The sequence below is a fragment of the Miscanthus floridulus genome, chromosome 8 (assembly GCF_019320115.1).
Source record: "Miscanthus floridulus cultivar M001 chromosome 8, ASM1932011v1, whole genome shotgun sequence".
Lineage (NCBI taxonomy): Eukaryota > Viridiplantae > Streptophyta > Magnoliopsida > Poales > Poaceae > Miscanthus > Miscanthus floridulus.
Window position 1 is genome coordinate 219,912,846 of NC_089587.1, and position 11,836 is coordinate 219,924,681.

Below are 11,836 nucleotides of genomic sequence, written 5' to 3' on the forward strand. Positions count from 1 at the left end.
TCTTGGATAATTCAAATTATTACTGCTACTCATTCGAATAATGAAAAAAATGAATAGAAAAATGATATTCATGTTATTTAGTATAATGTGAGGCCGTATCCAGGAATAGATCACCAATTTCGAACATCTTATTCACGAAACATGACCATGAACTTGCGGTCGAGTTGTTTTAAATTCTATAAAAAGCAAACGAAGTCCAAAAATCATAAAACTTGCCAAGATGTCATGATATCATATGTGGAGGCTGTGATAAAAAATTAAGGAGGTTTCGCACAAGTTTATCATGTACGATGCTTACCATCTCGTCGGCCTCTTCACGAAGTCATGAAACTTCTTCGGAGATTCTTCGGTTTGCAAGCATCGTACGTGACAATTTATGTGAAACCTTCTCAAATTTTTATCATGGCCTCTACATATGATATCTTGACAAGTTTCATGATTTTCGGACTTTGTTTGCTTTTTACAGAATTTAAAAATAACTCGACCGCAAGTTCATGATCATATTTCGTGAACAAGATGTTCGAAATTGGTGATATGTTCCTGGATACGTCCTCACATTATACTAAATAACATGAATATTATTTTTCCATTCATTTTTTTCATTATTCGAATGAGTAGCGGTTATAATTTGAATTATCTAAGAAAATTCAATTAAATGAAATAAATTAAAGAAATATAGAAAAAGTCCAAGAAATGTGCCACATTGGAACATGGAGTATCAGGTATTGTATGAGGACTGTAGAAAAAGTTTAGTGGTCAAAAGTGAAAAAAATGGTTTGCCGAATTAAAAAAAATGACACTCGGCAAATCGCCGCTTTGCCGAGTGTCAGGAGAAGACACTCGGCAAAGGGTTAACGGCGGCTGCCGGCCGTTAACGGCGGCGGCTCTTTGCCGAGTGTTCTGGTTTGCCGAGTGCCCGACACTCGATAAATCACCTCTTTGCCGAGTGTTATTGTTTGCTGAGTGCTCGGCACTCGGCAAACCACCTCTTTGTCGAATGCCAGTTGTTTACCTAATGCTTTCTCTCTGGTACTCGACAAATAGTCTCTTTGTCGAGCGTTCGATAAAAAACACTCGATAAAGTATGGGATACAGGACAAAGAAGCCATCTCTTGTAGTGCCTACATTATGCACGTCGCGCCCAGGCACGCGCCGTGGTCCTCACGTCCACGCTTGCTCTCCCGTGCCTACACCTCCTTCCTGCGCGACCACCTGCCCACGCACCTGCAGCAGCCGGAGCGCAGGCTGCACTACTCCTACACGCACGCCGCCACGGGCTTCGCGGCCGGGCTGACGCGTCGCCAGGCCGACCACCACGCGACCCTGTCTTCCGTGCTCGCCGTCGTCCCCGACGTGTTGTATCGGCCGCACACCACCCAGACACCGTCGTTCCTCGGCCTCTCGTCGACCGAGCCGGGTGGCCTCCTCCCGTCGTCGAACTGAGCTTCGGACGTGGTGATCGGCGTCATCGACAGCGGCGTCTACCCCAAGGACAGCGCGTCTTTCGCCACCCACTCGTTAATGACGCCCCCGCCCGCCAAGTTCCGCGGCGGCTGCGTCTCGGCGCCGTCCTTCAACGCCACGGCGTACTGCGACAACAAGCTTGTTGGCGACAAGTCCTTTTACAAGGGCTACGAGGCAAAGTATGGCCCGATCGATGAGGCTCTCAAGTCGCCGCTCGACACCGAAGACCACGGCACGCACACCGCCTCCACTGCCGCCGGTTCCGCCGTCAGGGACGCCTCCTTCTTCAGCTACGCCAAAGGCAAGGCCGTCGGCATGGCCCCGGGTACGCGCATTGCCGCATACAAGGTACTCTGGAACAATGGATGCATGGGCGCTGACGTCCTCGCGGCGTTTGACGGGGCCATCAAGGACGAGGTCGACGTCATCTCCTTCTCGATCGGCGCCAATGGAAACCCGCCAAAGTTTTACCGAGACCACAACGCCGTGGGCGCGTTCAGGGCTGTCAGCGAGGGCATCGTTGTTTCTGCGTCCTCGGGCAACGAGGGCCCCAGAGAGTCTACCGTCAAGAACAGCGCGCCATGGTTTATCACGGTGTGGGCGTCAACCATCAACCGCCAGTTCCCAGCGAACGTCGTTCTCGGCAACGGCGAGATCTTCACCGGCACTTCCCTCTATGCCGGTACGCCGCTTGGTTCAACCAAGATACCGTTAGTCTACGGAGGAGACGTGGGATCAGAGACGTGTGAAGCTGGCAAGTTGAACGCCGGCAGTATCCCCGGTAAGATTGTTGTTTGCGACCCTGGCGATGGAGCAGCTCAAGGAGAAGCTGTGAAGCTAGCAGGGGGAGCCGGAGCAATCATCGGTACAGAAGAAGGGTACGGCGAGCAGGCCTTCACCATACCACACGTCCTTCCCGCGACGGCCGTGACGTTCGCCGCCGCCAAGGAGATTAAGAAGTACATAGGAACGAATGCATGCCCCGTCGCGACGATCGTGTTCCTCGGCACTGTCACCGGCAGGACGCCGTCATCGCCAAGAATGGCATCCTTTTCCAGACGTGGTCCGAACCTCCGGGCGCCAGAGATCCTCAAGCCAGACATCACCGCCCCAGGAGTGGACATCCTGGCTGCCTGGACCGGCGAGAACTCACCCTCGGAGCTCGTCAGCGACACGAGGCGAGTGAAGTTCAACATCATATCTGGCACGTCCATGTCGTGCCCGCATGTTAGCGGCATCGCCGCGCTGCTCCGGCAGGCGCGGCCCCAGTGGAGCCCGGACGCGATCAGGTCCGCCCTGCTGACCACTGCGTACAACGTTGATAACGCCGGCGACGTGATCAAGGACAAGTCCACCGGCCAGGCATCCACGCCGTTCGTCAGTGGATCCGGCCATGTGGATCCTAACCGCGCCCTCGAGCCGGGACTGGTGTACGATGCGGGCGCCGACGACTACGTCTCCTTCCTGTGCGCGCTCGGTTACACCGCTGAGCAGATCGCCATCTTCACGAAGGAGAGGACTGACTGTTCCAAGCGCAACCTCCGTTGGCGACCTCAACTACCCGTCCTTCTCGGTGGTATTCGGCTCCGACAAGAAAGAGGTCCAGCAGCACCGTGTCGTGAGCGATGTTAGGAGCGAAATCCTAGTCGGGTACACGGTCAGTGTCACTAGCCCCGCCGGCGTGCGCGTCACGGTGAGTCCACAGACTCTGCTGTTCAGCGCGTTGCAGCGGCCGCTGAAGTACGAAGTCACTTTCACGCCGCTAAAAGGGGAGAACGTGACCGAGAAGCACACATTCGGATCCATCGTGTGGAGCGACGGCAAGCACAAGGTGGCAAGCCCCATTGCCATCACCTGGCCAGTGAACCAGCAGAGCCAGGTGGCAGCAATGTGATTCAACTATATGTGTGAGTGACCTGGCTACTTTTGTGTGCGCATGTCTTGCTTTGTTGTAAGCAGCAGATGAGCTGACTATGAATAGAGTCTGTCTATCATGTACTCGGGTGTTTCAAAAGATGTTGGCACCCGTGTGTCACATCTCTTCAAATCACTCGATTCTACCGAACCAAGAAGACCGAGTGTTTCAGGGCTAGGAAACACTCGATTTCCATTAGCACATGATCCACATCTAAGGGACTAAATATAAAAGATCAATAAAGGCAAAAATCAAAATAAAAAATAAAAAAAATAAAAAATAGATTAACAAAACAAATCAACAGATTATTTCTATGAAAAACAAATTGGAAGAGTTTCAAAAAAAAGCAAAGAAAACATACAAATTTAAAATAAATATGCTAAACAAATTAACATTATTTCTATCGAAGGCAAATTGGAAGAATTTCAAAAAAAATCAAATAAAACAAACAAATTTCATAACAAAAGGAAAAAATGAACAATCAGTTTACACCAATTAAACATAAAACTTACCCCTAAAACAAAATAGTAAAATTTGTTCCACCGAGATGCAATCTGCCAAAGGAACGGGGCCTTGTTTAGTTTGTCCCCCCAAAAGTTTACCTCATATTCCATCGAATGATTGGACACATGTATGGAGCATTAAATATAGACTAAAAATAATTAATTACACAGATTGCGACTACTTTGGGAGACGAATCTTTTAAGCCTAATTAATCTATGATTAGACAATAAAGTGCTACAGTAACTAGTATGCTACTGATGAATTAATTAGTTTTAATAAATTTATCTTGTGGTTTATGATAGATTCTATAATTTATTTTTTTATTAGTATCTAAATACCACGTGATGACGTGACATCGAAACTTTACGCGTGGATCTCAGCACCACCTGATGAGGTGCCTAGCAGCATGCACTGCAGGTCTGCAGCAGGTACTGAACCTGCAGAGCAGCATGCGCGGTGGTCAGCACTCAGCACTCAGCAGTGGTGCACCTGTGCGCATGCGTCTCCACCGCCACGCCCGACACCACCTTGGGTCCCGCTCCCGCTTCATCGCCTCCGTTAACGGCGCCTAATCGACGGACACAAAATCGAGTGACAGGAGACCCAGAAACACCCGCGTGTTATTACGTGAACAAAATGTTCCTAGGACTGTATTGAATTTTTTTCTATCTTAATAAAAAACGTGCAAATCTTTTACGTGACTGAGAAAAAAGTTGACAATTTAGAGTTATGCAACGTTTCTAACTTGACCAAATAATCTATAGAAATTCAGAAAATAGGCCACGCTAAGGCGTAACAGGTCGCTACGCAAGGTAATTGCGTGACCAGGCCCAAGTACCTGACCATATCACCAAAACGAAGCTAATTTTTGTTGTCAACTAGGCTAATTAGGTATGTCGGGAGTAGGGAGCAGGTGGAGATGGTACCTTGTCACGGTACATTTGTACTTGTCCATTTTATTCTCCTTAAACAGCATTATCCCCTTTTGTATAGTGTCCATTTTTTTATTCTATTTATAAGTTATTTTCAGGAGAACTTATTGTACTCATATTTTAAATCTTGATTAAGCCTCTTTGCGAAATTTAGCTCACCATTTTCTATAGCATTGATTAAATTTAAAGTATTTATTATTTAATCTAGAATATTATAGTCGTGAAGCTATATTTAAGTTGGGGCATTTTTTAGTGAAGCGAGAACATTCTATATTTAAGCTGGATCATTTTTCATACGAAATAGGAACATTTTATTAAAGAAAATATTTTTCTCATAAAGCTAGCTAGAACTCTTTTATGTGAGATGGAATATTTTTTCCTCATTGGGAAAATGTTATGAAACCATTGAGTTGGATGGGAAAAATGTTATGTTGATAGTCGCTGTTGGGCAACTCAGCGATGGGCTAACATCTTTGGGATTTCATCGTTTCCATTCCATTGCTAAGCGATTCTTTGTCTAATATAATGCCCGACAAATCTCTTGCCGCTCTTTTGAAAAAAAAAATCCATTGCTAAGCCACTATCGGCCTCTCGCAACGCGGCCCAGTCAAGCCTAAAAGAAACGATAATGCTTGACCATTTTATTCCATTTCAGACTTATATTTTAAGCGATTCATCTAAATGTTGTAAAAGTCGATCTGGGATGTTGCATATGTTGCAATGGCAATATACGTATGTTGCAAGCCTATGTTTCAATTGTTTCGTGTGTTTTCATACGTTTGTTTCAAACGTTTCATCTGGATGTTTCAAAAGTTGATCTGGTGTTGTCATGTTGCAATGGCTATACATGCATGTTTCAAACATATGTTTCAAGTGTTTTATCTGTCTTTAGACGTATGTTGCACATGTTTCATCTAGATGTTTCAAAAATAGATCAGGTGTTGCATGGCGCCGGTGGCTGGCGAAGAGTGGCCTGCCGTAGGGCTTCGCCTCGTACCTTGTGCCTTCCTCGCGCGGTGGGCATCGCCCTCTCCTTTCCTCTCACTCCCCTCCCTTCCCTACCATCCATCTCGTTGTGGTAGTTCAAGCTCAACTTAAACGGGATGGGCGTGGGTGTAAGGTCCTAATGGCTAGAGAGTGTGAATAGCCTATTAAAATTTCTACAACAACACTTAGCAAACCGATCTGACAAATATAAAACGAAGCGAGTGTTGCGCTAGCCTACTAAAAATGTAAGCCACCTACCATAATTCTAGTTTCTATAGTCACAATTCACACAATGGCTATATCACTACACTAAGTTTGTGTGCTCTCAAAGGCTAACTAAAGAGTCACACTAACCAAACTAACAAGCTCTCACAACTAGCTACACTAAAGAGCTTGAGAACTAGTTTGCGGTAATGTAAAGAGAGAGAGCAAGATGGTTATACCGCCAAGTCGAGAAATAAACCAATCAATCACAAGAATCAATATCAATGAAGACCAATCACCTCGGAATCAAATGATGACACAATGATTTTTTATTGAGGTTCACTTGTTTGCCGGCAAGCTAGTCCTCGTTATGGTGGTTCACTCACTTGGAGGTTCACGCGCTGATTGGCATCACCCGCTAAACCCTCAATAGGGTGCCACACAACCAACACAAGATGAGAATCACACAAGCCATGAGCAATTTACTAGAATACATTTTGTCTCTCCGCCAGGGAAAGGTCAAGAACACCTCACAATCACCATGATCGGAGCCGAAGACAATCACCAACCTCCGCTCGACGATCCTTGCTGCTCCAAGTCATCTAGGTGGCGGCAACCACCAAGAGTAACAAGCGAATCCCATAGCAAAACACGAACACCAAGTGCCTCTAGATGCAAACACTCAAGCAATGCACTTGGATTCACTCCCAATCTCACAAAGTTGATGAATCAGTGATGGAGATGAGTGGGAGGGCTTTGGCTAAGCTCACAAGGTTGATATGTCAATGCAAATGGCCAAGAGGGTAAGCTAGAGCCAGCCAAACGGTATTTATAGATACCCACAAATAATAGAGCCATTGGCTCAATTATTGGGCTGACTGCGGGACGACCGGACATGCAGGTCGTGTGCACCGGACACGTCCGGTGTGGTGACCGAATGCATACGGTCGCTGTGTCCGGTCATAGCCCGACCGCCATGTGTCCCTCATTTGCTCACAACGGCTATCTCTATGCACAGTGATTGGACGCGCTGTTAGAAACGATCAGACGTGGGAAACACATCGTCCGATTGATTCTAGAGAGCTCCTAGAGCCGCTCTGGGCCAACTAGACGCGTCCAGTCACACCGGACCAGACACTCCCAGTGTCCGATCAATTATAGCCCTAAAATCCGAGAGTAGATGGTTCACACCGGACGCGTCCAGTCGCTCTCTACGATCAGCATCAGGCTAAATCACGTTGACCGAATACTAAATAGTACCCCATCAGCGTCTGGTCACTCCACTGAGCCAGAGTCCGGTCACTTTCACTTAGTCACTCACCTCAGATCCAAATATCAAACGCGTCCGGTAGCCACACCGGACACGTCTGGTTGCTGTGTCCAGGCACACCCAAAGTCTGGATAGAATACCGAACGCGTCCGGTCGCCACACCAGACACGTCCAGTCACTCTGTGACCAACACGACTAACTTCTTTTTCAACTCTATCTTCTTTACCCTTGCTCAAATATGCCAACCACCAAGTGTATCACCTTGTGCACATGTGTTAGAATATTTTTACAAATGTTTTCAAGGGTGTTAGCACTCCACTAGATCGTAAATGCATATGCAATGAGTTAGAGCATCTAGTGGCACTTTGATAACCGTATTTCGATATAAGTTTCACTCCTCTTAATAGTATGGCTATCGATCCTAAATATGATCACACCCGCTAAGTGTCTCGATCACTAAACCGAAAAGCTCCTATCAATTTTACCTTTGCCTTGAGCTTTTTTGTTTTTCCAAGTTCAAGTATTTTGATCATCACCATGCCATCATCATCATCATGTCATGATCTTCATTTGCTTCATCACTTGGAGTAGTGCTACCTATTTCATAATCACTTTGATAAACTAGGTTAGCACTAAGGGTTTCATCAATTCACCAAAACCAAACTAGAGCTTTCAATCTCCCCTCTTTTGGTAATTGATGACAACCCTTACACAAAGATATGAATTGAAATTTAATTGAATCCATGTTGCTTGCCTAAACATATTTACCATGTGTAAAAGGATATGGACAAGTTTCATGAACCCCCAAATGGTAGCAATTGATCCCCCTACATATGTGCTAAGAGTTTGGATTATAGCTTGCACATATGCTTAGATAGGAAATATAGGAGACAATATCTACCAAATGATGCTAAGGTATAAAAGATGGATCTTTGAAGCGTGATACCAATCGGAGTGCACCAATATACCATCCTTAGCACCATTAGTAACTAGACATACACAAAATCTAGAATACCCCGTGAGATCAACTTTTAGAAGTAAGGGTCTAGTTTTCATAATGTGAGCATGAGTCTAGTTACTTAACCTATTGAAAGGTCCAAATGGCTAGGGGGGTGAATAGCCTATTTAAAAATTCTACAACAACACTTAACAATCCGGTTAAATAATTATGAGGCGAAGCAAGTGTTGCGCTAGCCTACTAAAAATACAAGCCACCTACCATAATTCTAGTTTATATAGTTTCTACCCACACAATATCTATGACACTACACTAAGTTAATGTGCTCTCAAATGCTAACTAAAGAGCCACACTAACCAAACTAACAAGCTCTCACAACTAGCTACACTAAAGAGCTTGACAACTAGTTTGTGGTAAAGTAAAGAGAGTGAGCAATATGTTTATACCGCCATGTCGAGGAAAGAGCCAATCAATCACAAGAATGAATACCAATGAAGACCAATCACCTCGGAATCAAATGATGAACACAATGATTTTTATCGAGGTTCACTTGCTTGCCGGCAAGCTACTCCTCGTTGTGGCGATTCACTCACTTGGAGGTTCACGAGCTAATTGGCATCACACGCCAAACCCTTAATAGGGTGCCGCACAACCAACATAAGATGAGGATCACATAAGTCACGAGCAATCCACTAGAGTACCTTTTGGCTCTCCGTCGGGGAAAGGTCAAGAACCCCTCACAATCACCTCGATCAGAGCCGGAGACAATCACCAATCTCCGCTCGACAATTCTCGCTGCTCCAAGCCATCTAGGTGGCGGCAACCACTAAGAGTAACAAGCAAACCCTGTAGCAAAACAAGAACACCAAGTGCCTCTAGATACAAACACTCAAGCGATGCACTTGGATTCTCTCCCAATCTCACAAAGATGATGAATCAATGATGAAGATGAGTGGGAGGGCTTTGGCTAAGCTCATAAGGTTGCTATGTCAATGTAAATGGCCAAGAGGGTGAGCTTGAGCCAGCCATGGGGCTTAAATAGAAGCCTCCATGAAATAGAGTCATTGTACCCCTTCACTAGGCACAACACGGGGTGACCGGACGCTCTAGTCATATTGACCGAACGCTGGACCTCAGCGTCTGGTCACGCGATGCGTGCCACGTGTCCCCTCTCTTCAAATGTTGATCACCCGATCTCAACGGTCAAGTGACGACCGGACGTAGCAGCTCAAAGTGACTGGACGCTGGACCTCAGCGTCCGATCATTTCCAGTAAGCATCCAGAGATGACTTTTCATGACCGGACGCGTCCGATCATGCTCGACCAGACTCTCCTAGCGTTCGGTCACTTGGCGTCTCCTCTATGTACTACCATGTCAGCGGGACCAGACGTAGCCTGTCAGTGTTCGATCACTTAATGACCCAACATCCGGTCAGAGACCGACGCTGCGTGCCCTCTACTGCTATTGACTGGACGCGTTGATCCAACCGAGACCAGCGTCTGGTCACTTACAGTGACCTCTGTCTTTTCTATCTAGGGCACCGGTGGCACCATCAGTGACTCCTCTGTGCATGACCATGTCAGTGTGACCGGACGTAGCCAGCCAGTGTCCAGTTGTTTTAGCACCAGCGTCCGGTCGATGACCGACGCTGCGCTTTTTCTACTGCTACTGACTGGACACATCTATCCTTTAGAGACCAGTGTTCGGTCACTTACAGTGACCTCCATCTTTTCTGTCTAGGGCGCCGGTGGCACTGTCGAACTATCCGCACTCTATGAATGGACACTCCGCCAGTGAAGTTCCTAACCCTTGCTCAAATGTGCCAACCACCAAGTGTATCATCTTATGCATATGTGTTAGCATATTTTCACAAATGTTTTCAAGGGTGTTAGCACTCCACTAGGATCCTAAATGCATATGCAATGAGTTAGAGCATCTAGTGGCACTTTGATAACCACATTCTGATATGAGTTTCACCCCTCTTAATAGTATGGCTATCGAACCTAAATGTGATCACACTCTCTAAGTGTTTTGATCACCAAAACAAAATAGCTCCTACTATTTATACATTTGCCTTGAGCCTTTTGTTTTTCTCTTTCTTCTTTTCAAGTCCAAGCACTTGATCATCACCATGGCACCATCATTTTCTAGATCAAACACTAGGTTTATAAACCCACAAACATATCATATGCTACCACTAGACCAAATCAAGCATAAAAGCAATAGTGGTACCATACAATCATCAAATTCATTTGATTTACATGAATGAGCCTAGTAAATATGAAAGATGACTAGATGCACTAAACATGTTCTTAGAAAGGATGTATGCCATGCCAATCAACTTTTACCTTAGATTGCTCGAATGAGAGGCATGTCATATGAGTGGGGGGTGCATCAACACATATTTAAGAAATCCAATATGTTCAACTCATTCCTTAGCTTGCAAAACCTTTTCTCATCTAATGGCTTGGTGAATATATCGGCAAGTTGATCTTTGGTGCCTACACTCTCAATATAAATGTCCCCTTTTTGTTAGTGATCTCTTATGAAATGGTTGCGGACATCAATGTGCTTTGTTCTTGTATGTTAAACCAGATTGTTGGTTAACTTGATTGCACTCTCATTTTCACATAGCAATGGCACTTTCTTGAACTTGATTCTAAAGTCACTCAAAGTGGACTTCATCCAAAGTATTTGTGCACAACAACTACCGATGGATATGTATTTGGCTTCGGTGGTTGATAATGCAACACTATTTTGCTTCTTTGATGACCATGAGACAAGTGATCTTCCCAACAATTGACATGTGCCCGATGTGCTCTTTCTTTCAACCTTGCATCTCACGTAATCCAAGTCAAAGTAACCAATTAGCTCAAATTTTGCTCCTTTGGGATACCACAAACCAATATTTTGTGTATGCTTTAAGTACCTCAATATTCTCTTTGTAGCCTTCAAATGACTTTCTCCTGTTGAGGCTTGAAATCTTGCACACATGCATACACTAAACATGGCATCTGGTCTTGATGCGGTCACATAGAGTAGGCTTCTAATCATAGACCGATATAATTTTTGATCCACCATATTGCCGCTTGCATCACTATCTAAGTTGCTATTTGTTCCCATTGATGTACTAATGGTTTTGCTATTACTCATGCCAAACTTCTTGATCATGTCCTTGATATACTTGCCTTGACTCACAAATGTACTATTCTTCAATTGCTTGATTTGAAGACCAAGGAAGTAACTTAACTCTCTAATCATGGATATCTCAAACTAATTAGCCATTATCTTTCCAAATTCTTTACAAAAGTCTTGATTAGTTGATCCAAATATGATGTCATCAACATAGATTTGCAACACAAATAAATCTTTTCCAATCTTCTTGATGAAAAGAGTGGTGTCAACATTGCGATCGTGAACCCTTAAGAGAGTAGGAAGTCCCTCAATCTCTCATACCATGCTCTAGGTGCTTGCTTCAAGCCATACAATGGCTTCTTCAATTTGTACACATGGTAGGGCTTCTCATCATTTTTAAAACTGGGAGGTTGCTCAACATATACTTCTTCATTGATGTAACCATTGAGAAATGCACTCTTAACAT

The 11,836-nt window shown here is 45.1% G+C and overlaps 1 pseudogene; it reads left to right on the forward strand.

Annotated features, from left to right (window-relative positions):
- Positions 1-1,426: 1,426 nt before the first annotated feature.
- On the forward strand, positions 1,427-3,358 carry LOC136475027 (subtilisin-like protease SBT1.4; annotated as a pseudogene).
- Positions 3,359-11,836: the final 8,478 nt, after the last annotated feature.